At 35.8% G+C, this 8,714-nt stretch overlaps 1 pseudogene; it reads left to right on the forward strand.

Moving 5' to 3' along the window:
• The first annotated feature begins 8,096 nt into the window (after positions 1 to 8,096).
• LOC118757549 (U6 spliceosomal RNA) lies at positions 8,097 to 8,196 on the forward strand (annotated as a pseudogene).
• Positions 8,197 to 8,714: the final 518 nt, after the last annotated feature.

The raw sequence follows: 8,714 nt of genomic DNA on the forward strand, positions 1-8,714 counted from the left end.
AATATTAATACCCAGATACATATTTTAACAGAAAGGAAAACCATGAAAAAGATTAAATGGCAATGTAAGAAATAAAAGATAACCAAAATGAAACAATATAGTTAAGAAAGAAATCAGCAAACCAACCAGTTCAATAAAAATCACCCAGAGATGCAACAAAGCAACAAACAGATAGAAGTATCACAGACAAGAGCAGATAATCAGTGTGGTATAATTTGGAAATGTCAAAGAGACATGTAGTAGAAGGAAAACAATAAAGAGGAATTGGTTGAAGAGCTTTAATTTTACGCATTTTTTGTACTGGCAAACCACAGATACAATATTGAAGAACGCCATGCTATATAACACATACATACACCCCAAACAAGATTCTTAGATATATTATAATCAATTAGTGAAATGCATAAATGAAGAGAAAAATCCTGAAAACATAAGTAGAAAATTGCTACATATCCATAGCTAAATTAATGGTAATATGCAAATATTAACAGGAAAACGTATACACCAATAAAAATTAGTTACAATTTTATAATCTTTTCCTCATTTGTAACTATAATAATCATCTACCAAGCTTGAAGAATAGTAATGCAAACAGAAACCCCTTTATACATATGTACTCATTCATGCACACACACACACAAACACATACATACAGAGAACAGCTTGGGCATGGAAGATAAAAATATGTTTACAAGATAATTTTGATGAATACTAAACATATTAAGAATGAATCATATTTAGTATTTATACTCAATTATAGGAAAAACAAAGGAACATGCTATTTTCCACAGTAACCCTGGAATCAGCAAAAGATAGCAGGTAAGGACCTCTTCTGAATAAGCAATCTTACCTCTGCTACAATGAAATTGCAAATAAAGAAATAAAAGTTTGGAAAGAAATGCTATAAATTCAACTTAACACATATTCATGCTGTCACAAATAACGTATCAAAATCTGTACAGCATAATATGCCTCTATACACTCAGGGAAAAAAAAAGCTGAAAGAAAACAGACTCTACCAAATAAAATAAAAATCACTAAATTACTTACTTGAGAAGTAAATAAATAAATGAAAAGAATTGGAAATAGAATAAGAGAACATAAAACACAATTTACCTTAATTCCTCTATAAAGAATATTTAAATCAAAGAAACAGAAAAAATACATTGTACTTCTGTGTAAAGTGGAGAAAAATTAGTGCATGACAATATGGGTAGAAGGAACAAGTTGAAGCAAATATTGAGCAGATACTGTGGAACCAGAGTTTATGCTCACACCAGACTCACACATAAAATAATTGGTACAAATATTGAGGCTAAGCAGACATCAATGGGGAAACTGAACAACGGGTCAACAAACTAGTTAGGACAAAATGGTACAATATACATACAACTGGACTCACAAACAATAGAAAATACGGAACAGGAAGCAATTAGAAAAATTGGACTTCAACCCAATCATATTATCAATCCTTTTCAGCATGAATGGCCTAAACATAAATGTTCAGCATTGAAAAGTGGAGAACAAAATCAAGATGTCTGCCTTCCACAAGAGAAATTCAAAAAACTATCAGAAATCGCCAGAACTAGCTTGGAAATTGGCAATTATTTATAGCAATTAAACAAATGTAGATAACAAATTAAATATGATATGAAAGTGCTATGGAACTTAATCTACCCTTTGCCTTTCCATGATGCTGACACAGCCTTGCAGGCAAGTCTGTACTCCTAGCGTGTGATTCCGGTAACTAACTCCAGAAGGAAAACAAGAAGCTTTATTTGTAAATTGTTGCATAGATCCTTTCCGAAACATCAGTTATCTGAGCTATTGATGCAAGTTGTTCATCTCTATTTTGCCTGATGTGGAACTCACTCTCCATAAATATCAGCTCTCATTGCTCAAATGAGTATGTGATGAACAGAACCTCATACTAACTGTGATTGAAAAGAGTCAGCAATGAGACAGACACAGGAAAAAAATTGAGGAAAGTTTCTATAAGGCATTGAAGAGCTAATAATAGCGGGTTTATGAAATTCAGCATAGCCAAGGAAGGACATGTCAAAAAGTTCTGCTGAAATTGGGGGTCACTATCTCTACATACAGACAAATGAAGAAAAAGGCTGAGTTATAACCCCTTTAACTAAATGGTGAATGCCCAGAACAATCTACAAAAATGTGGAGTTCTAATTTCCGAATGGTTTCTGTGACGTAGTTAAAAATGGATATTCTAAAAAATATTGTCTAAATAGAGTTTTGGGGCTACACATTACAATAGATGTCAAAAGTAGAATGAAATGCTATTAAACCAGTGGATATCAGCCTAATTTGGCACTCCAGATCAGCAAGCTCATTAAGAATGGGGAGAACCAGATACATACTCACCACAAAGGAGCAATCAAAGATCAATTTTCAACAAAATGTCATAAATCAAACAGAAACAGGAATCGATGATGGCTCTTTGGGTGAAAAGCGATGGACTTAAATCAACCCCAAGATTGCTTATATTTCATGTTGAATAACTTCCATTGAGCTTTCCTGTTTAGCTTCTGAATTACTTGGAGATGTATGGAATAATTTGGTATTATACATATTTTTTTGTTACTGGTTTCTAGTATAGATATATTATGGTGTGAGAGAATGCTGTGTGTCATTTTTGCTTTTTACTATTTCTTATATGTTTCTATGATCTATCATAATACCATTGAAGAATCATTATTGACCCACCACCATGAAAGAATATCAAGAAAGCACTATGAACAAATCTATTATTATGAATCTCCAAAATCCATCTTATAAACCTCCTATATTGCAGTTGCTTAAATACAGCAACAGGTTCCTTACTTTTGCTTTGTCAACACACTAACAAGATATATCAGTCTGAGTTTGAAATCTGTGCACACCATGATTGTCACAATTCAAAATTTAAATTTCACTATTCATGTTAATGCTTTCACATTACAAACCAAACTGGATGACTTACAGCTACATCCAGAGACATTATTTGCATATTTTTTCTTACTCTCCATGTGTATATCCATAAAATGTTTGAGTTTAAGCCATGCATTAGGCACTCTGCCTATCCTTTTAGCACTGGAAATAAAATGATGGGTAAAATGTGTTTTCTGTTCTCTGAAGATATAATCTACTCAAAAGATACTCATGTGTACTGGCCAGAAAGCAAATCTAACCAGCTTAAGCCAAAAATAGAATCACTGGCATGATATCAGCATGAACTGCAACTGTAACACAGTGCTTAGGAAACAGGCAGTTGATTAATAACTTATCATGGCTGAATAATAAATTGATCCATAACTTATTGTTACACATTTCCCCTCTCCGAGATCACCATCATCTAGTAATCATAAAATCATAACAAAAGATTTATTGGGAAAAGGCCACTCTATTACTACTGTTTTTATTGCCATTATGATAATTATGCCCACCTTGAACCTAAGCACCATCATCTGTCGTCCGCTTCACCAGGATACTATCGAGCCAAAACTCATGTAAGCACCACCTGTTTTCAGGCTCAGCCTGCATAGAACAGCTACCATCAACCTTCATCTAATACACAGGATTTTGAAAAATGATATGAGATATGAAATTAAAAGATAACACAAATCCCTTATAACTTTTCATTTCCCCTTGCACTTTCATGATAAGGCATGGCATACTACTGTACTTTCCTCTTGACATAAAAAATGACTTAGTCCAGTTTGAAAAAGAAACTAGGGTCTAATGTACTAAGAATACCTTCTCAGCCTCACTACTATGAACTCTGCCTTACTACTCAGAGATATGAAACCTTCATATCACTTGCTATAGTTGAGTATTGCCTCTGAGTTTCAAGAGGCCCTCCAAACATTAAGACTTGCTCCAGAGGGTTAAATATACAAAATATTATGCTTTATTTCACTGAGAAGGCTCTCTGAAAAAATACTTATTTTCTACCCTTGCATTACATGCTTAAACATTTTTAATATCCACACATATTTTTCTACTTCTGCTAGTAAATATGAATCTATTATGCTTGCTGTGCAACTTGGTTTATGAAATTCATAACAGATTATTTTTCCATACTGGCTTATGCAAATAGACATTTATAGATTTGACTCAAATACATGAGTTATTATAAGGGTGATACATATAAAGCACTAACCTCACATCATTTTTGTACCTTATCCACAGACAAGTGACGTTTGGTGTCCAGCAGTGATGATGATACTGCTTCTCCCTGTCCAGACAGTTCAAAACTATCTAATGATCTCAAATTTCCAGGTCCAATGACTCATGAAAGTTTTCAGGTCCTCCTAACTCAACACTGCATCTCTCATGTCAGGAAATTCCTAAAAATAGAACACTCCATGTATGTGTCATTTGTTCAACTCTATGCTCAAACTTAAACTGACTTTTTAAGTTCTAGCTGTCCTCCAGTTACAAGTACTTACTAGACACTGTAAGGAAAGCCTGCTGATTTTTGAGCATAACCTGGTCATGAAGTCACAGCTGGCTGAACCAAACCTGGAACTACTGAAGAAGTTGAGACCTCTGTGCAAGCCATGGCTTCCAAATGCTAGTGCTATTGTGCAAACCTGTTTACCACATTCCACCTTCACAGTGAAGCCCTCAAACTACCGAGGTAAGGCAAGAGGCAAAATCAGCATCTCATTTATCATCAGTCCTGGTATTCCTAGAACTACGAGGGAGCCAATATCAGAATCTAATTTTGAAAGACTGCTTTCTATCAACACTTTCAGCAGCTACATCCCAAGGTTTAGCTTCTTCCCCAAAAACTAATCATGAAAATAGCACTTAGAATCATTGAGTGGGTCCTTTTCTATTATTATTTTTGAAGGTGTTTGATGATAAAATGGAGAAAGTAGGGAGACGAGGTAGGGTAAAGAGTGAAAGCGATGATTGAGCAATGATGACTTGATTACTGACAGATAATGTATGCTCTATACTCACTTGCAGGAAAGCAATTGACATACTATAGAACACATCTCAAAATCCTCTGAAGAATACAAAGAAATGAAACATCTAGCCAGTTTACACCATTTGTTGAAACTCAGTATCACAGCATTAAATTCCCCTTCACTCCCACATCTCTGTAATTGTTCAGTAGGTGAGAATTCATACCTGAAACATCAAATTAGCACTTGGAGCAGGTGATTATTCACCCCTTTTTGAGATGGGTCAAAAGTATGGGTTCGGGAGCCTAAAACTCAACTACTGTAACAGCATAGCACCTGTGTCCGCACACAGCACTTGAGAGCATACTGATTTAAAGAAGCCAAGATTAAACTGATCAGGTGATGAACATTTAATATGGTTATATTCTGATAAAACTATATACTTAAAACATCTAGCAGAAACTAAAATATATATTTTAAAAATTAGTTTGCAGTGATAGATATTTGGCCCAGTGGCTAAGCAACCACATAGGAAGCCTACATTTCATACGGAACTGCCTGTGTTTGTGTACTGCTCCAAACTTGAATCCAAATTCCTTTAGCATATAGTCTGGCCTGGACAGTGGCCTGAGTTCTTGGGTTCCTGACATCCACTTGAGAGACTTAGAGTGAGATTCAGGCTCTTATTTTCAGCCACACCTTTTTTAGCTGCTGTGGGCTTTGGAGACACGAACCAGTGGGTGGGAGTACTCCCAGGCATTTTCTCCAACTTTCAAATAAATATTTTTCAAAAAAACACATTTAGCTATTATTGACATAAATACATAAAAAGCCTTTTTCTTCAATTATTTCTTTAGTTGTGAAGTTTTAGTAGCTAAAATCCATCTCCTTTACATCATCAGCAAACACTTTGTATTTCTCTGTGCTGTGCCGCCTGATTTATTGTGTATGCTTTGCATCTTGTATTTCAAAAGTGTGTTTGTCAGTTAGGAAAATGACTGAATTCTTTTGTGCATTAATGTCAAATGTTCACAGTATTCTTATCATTTTTAGGCAAGTGCCTGTGATATATCTTTTGACATTGATGTTCTAATATAGCTCATTCATGTCAGCTTTCTTTAATCCAATCTACCTTGGCTGGAAAGTCATTTGAGGGAGGTAGGTGGAGGTGGGGGAATCATCTTTATGCTTGCTCATGCTATAATTATTTCAGAGGCTGAGGAAATTTAACAATGTGCTGCACTTTAAGCACTTTGTGATAGTCATCATCTTTGATCAATGTTTTAAAGCCTCACTGCTGATAGAAAAGATGAAAAGCAATTATACAGCATGACTGTTGAGTTGTTATTCAAGGTCCATCATGCTTTTCATTATTTTCCCCCTTTGCTCTTAAGAGAAATGTGTTTTATAGCACTTCGACACAAGCATCATATTTGACTTTGAATGGTAGCAAACCTCCTTTCCTTCCAGTAGTGGAATTGATATAGCATCTATGTGTTGGATTTAGCTGCTGCTTCTAAACAGGTTTTGTTTATGCTTATTCTGTGACTTTTTTTTCTCTTTGCAGGTTTATGTTTTATGTTTCTTTTAGCTCAGGCCTTAACTATAATAAACAAGCTTTGAAGCTATTCTGCTTTCCATCCTGATTAGTAAATTAATACAGTGGGATGCATGAATTTTTACAGTGGTAAAGTGATGATTCATTAGACAGACTGACTTTGCATCTTCTATCCATTCAATACAATCAAACATGAATTGAACACAAACATTCCATGTTGAGCATGCGTGGTAGTATTTCATAAATTTGATGGAAAATGAATACTAGGAAAAAACGTGGAATTTAAAAATATTGCATCATAATAAGCATATTGTCAATTCATTTTCCAGGGATGTTTTAAATGCCTTGTTTTTGATTATTAGGTAAGGATAGACATGGGATATTTAATTAAGAGCATAAATTAAATGCTTGATTTTCAAAGTGATATTAAATGTAATTGCAGTTTTATCATTTTAGAATGGTTTTACTTATTTGAGAGTGGTTAGACAGAAATAAAGACAGAGAAATCGCTCTGCTAATTCACACCCCAAATGCCAACAGCAGCCAGGGCTTGTACAGGCCTAAACCAGGATCCAGGCACTCCATACGGTACCCCAGGTGTTGACAGGAAAGTGATGTACTTGGGTCATCAATCATTCCTTCCTAGGTGCATTTGCAGGAGGCTGAATTAGAACCAGAAAACCTAAGACTCAAGCCTGCATCCTGAAATGTGATGCGGGCCTTCCACCCAGTGTTATAACTAGCAGCGCCACTATATCCACCCCAAAAGTTTGAGTTTCAATTTTAGCAGTATACTTAGACCAAAGATATTAATGCAGTTTGGGTCATAGCAATTTTGCTATAAGATGTATAGTGAACCATCAGTTCAGCCCTTTGAGTAATTCAGAATTCTAAGGGCTAGCCATTTAGATGTCAAATGTGATAGCAAGCTAAAAGAAACTGAACAATATATGGTGTATCTTCAATGTTAAATTGAACTAACTAGAGGCCTGCATTTGACACAGATTAATTCACTGCTAGCAATATCAGCATGTCACTAATGTCTAATTGAGGCCTGGGTAATCCACTTGCATGCCAGCTTCCCATGAATATGTCCAGGGAGGCAGTAGATGCCCAAGAACTTGATATCCTGCCTCCCTGTGGGAGACCATAATCAAGCCCCTGGCTGCTTGCTTCAACCTGGGCGGGACATGTCCTTGTGGCCATTCAAGCAGCAAATCAGCTAGGAAGATCTCTTTCTCTCTCCCTCTCCCTTTGTTGTGGTTTTCAAAGGAATAAATATTTTTATTTAAAAATGAATTTGGGAGGGCCTGGCGCGGTAGCCTAGTGGCTAAAGTCCTCACCTCACACACCCCATGATCCCATATGGGCACCAGTGTTAACGCTGGCAACCCTGTTTCCCATCCAACTCCCTGCTTGTGGCCTGCAGTCAAAAATGACCCAAAGCCTTGGGACCTTGCATCCACGTGGGAGACCTGGAGGAGGATCTGGGATCCTGGCTTCGGATTGGCTCAGCTCCAGCTGTTGCAGCTGCTTGGGGAGTGAATCAACCAATCCTCTCTGTCTCTCCTTCTCTCTGTGTATCTGCCTTTCCAATAAAAATAAAATAAATCTTTTAAAAAAACGAATTGGCAGTCCATATACAAAATCAGAATGATACAGGGACGATTAGCATGGCCTTTGCACAAGAATGACACAGAAATTTGTAAAGCATTTTATGGTTTTTTTCCTAACAAAAACATGAAATTCATTTAAATGATTAAAAAATCTTTAGAAATATGTAGGACTATTCTTTCCTCTGTAATCTGTACAAATGTCACATTATTTTTTTTAATTTGAGCTTAAAACAGTTTTAATTTACAGTTACTAGTTTCTAATCTTCCTAATTTCTCCCAAAATCTGGAACAGACTGTTTTTCTAAGGCATTTTTGGGTCAATTAACACACTTTTTTCTCTCTGAAACACACACACCTGGCAGCTGCACTGTGTCCAATAAACCTTGGTTAAATCACATTTGCTAAATTTGGTGTGTGGCATTCGTCATTGTGAAAGTTACGATTATCTCTGCCTCCTTTTAAAATTCTTAAATATTTCTTTTTAGTGCTGATTAAACAATTTTCACGGATTCTCATTATTTTCCTCGCCATTCTCAGCTCTACTATTAACACTGATTCAAAACCTTTCTCTGTATTAAGTCTTGCTCTCTAATCCTAAATCCCTCCTTTCTATTTGTGCTTGCCTTC

The sequence above is a fragment of the Ochotona princeps genome, chromosome 9 (assembly GCF_030435755.1).
Source record: "Ochotona princeps isolate mOchPri1 chromosome 9, mOchPri1.hap1, whole genome shotgun sequence".
Classification (NCBI taxonomy): Eukaryota; Metazoa; Chordata; class Mammalia; order Lagomorpha; family Ochotonidae; genus Ochotona; species Ochotona princeps.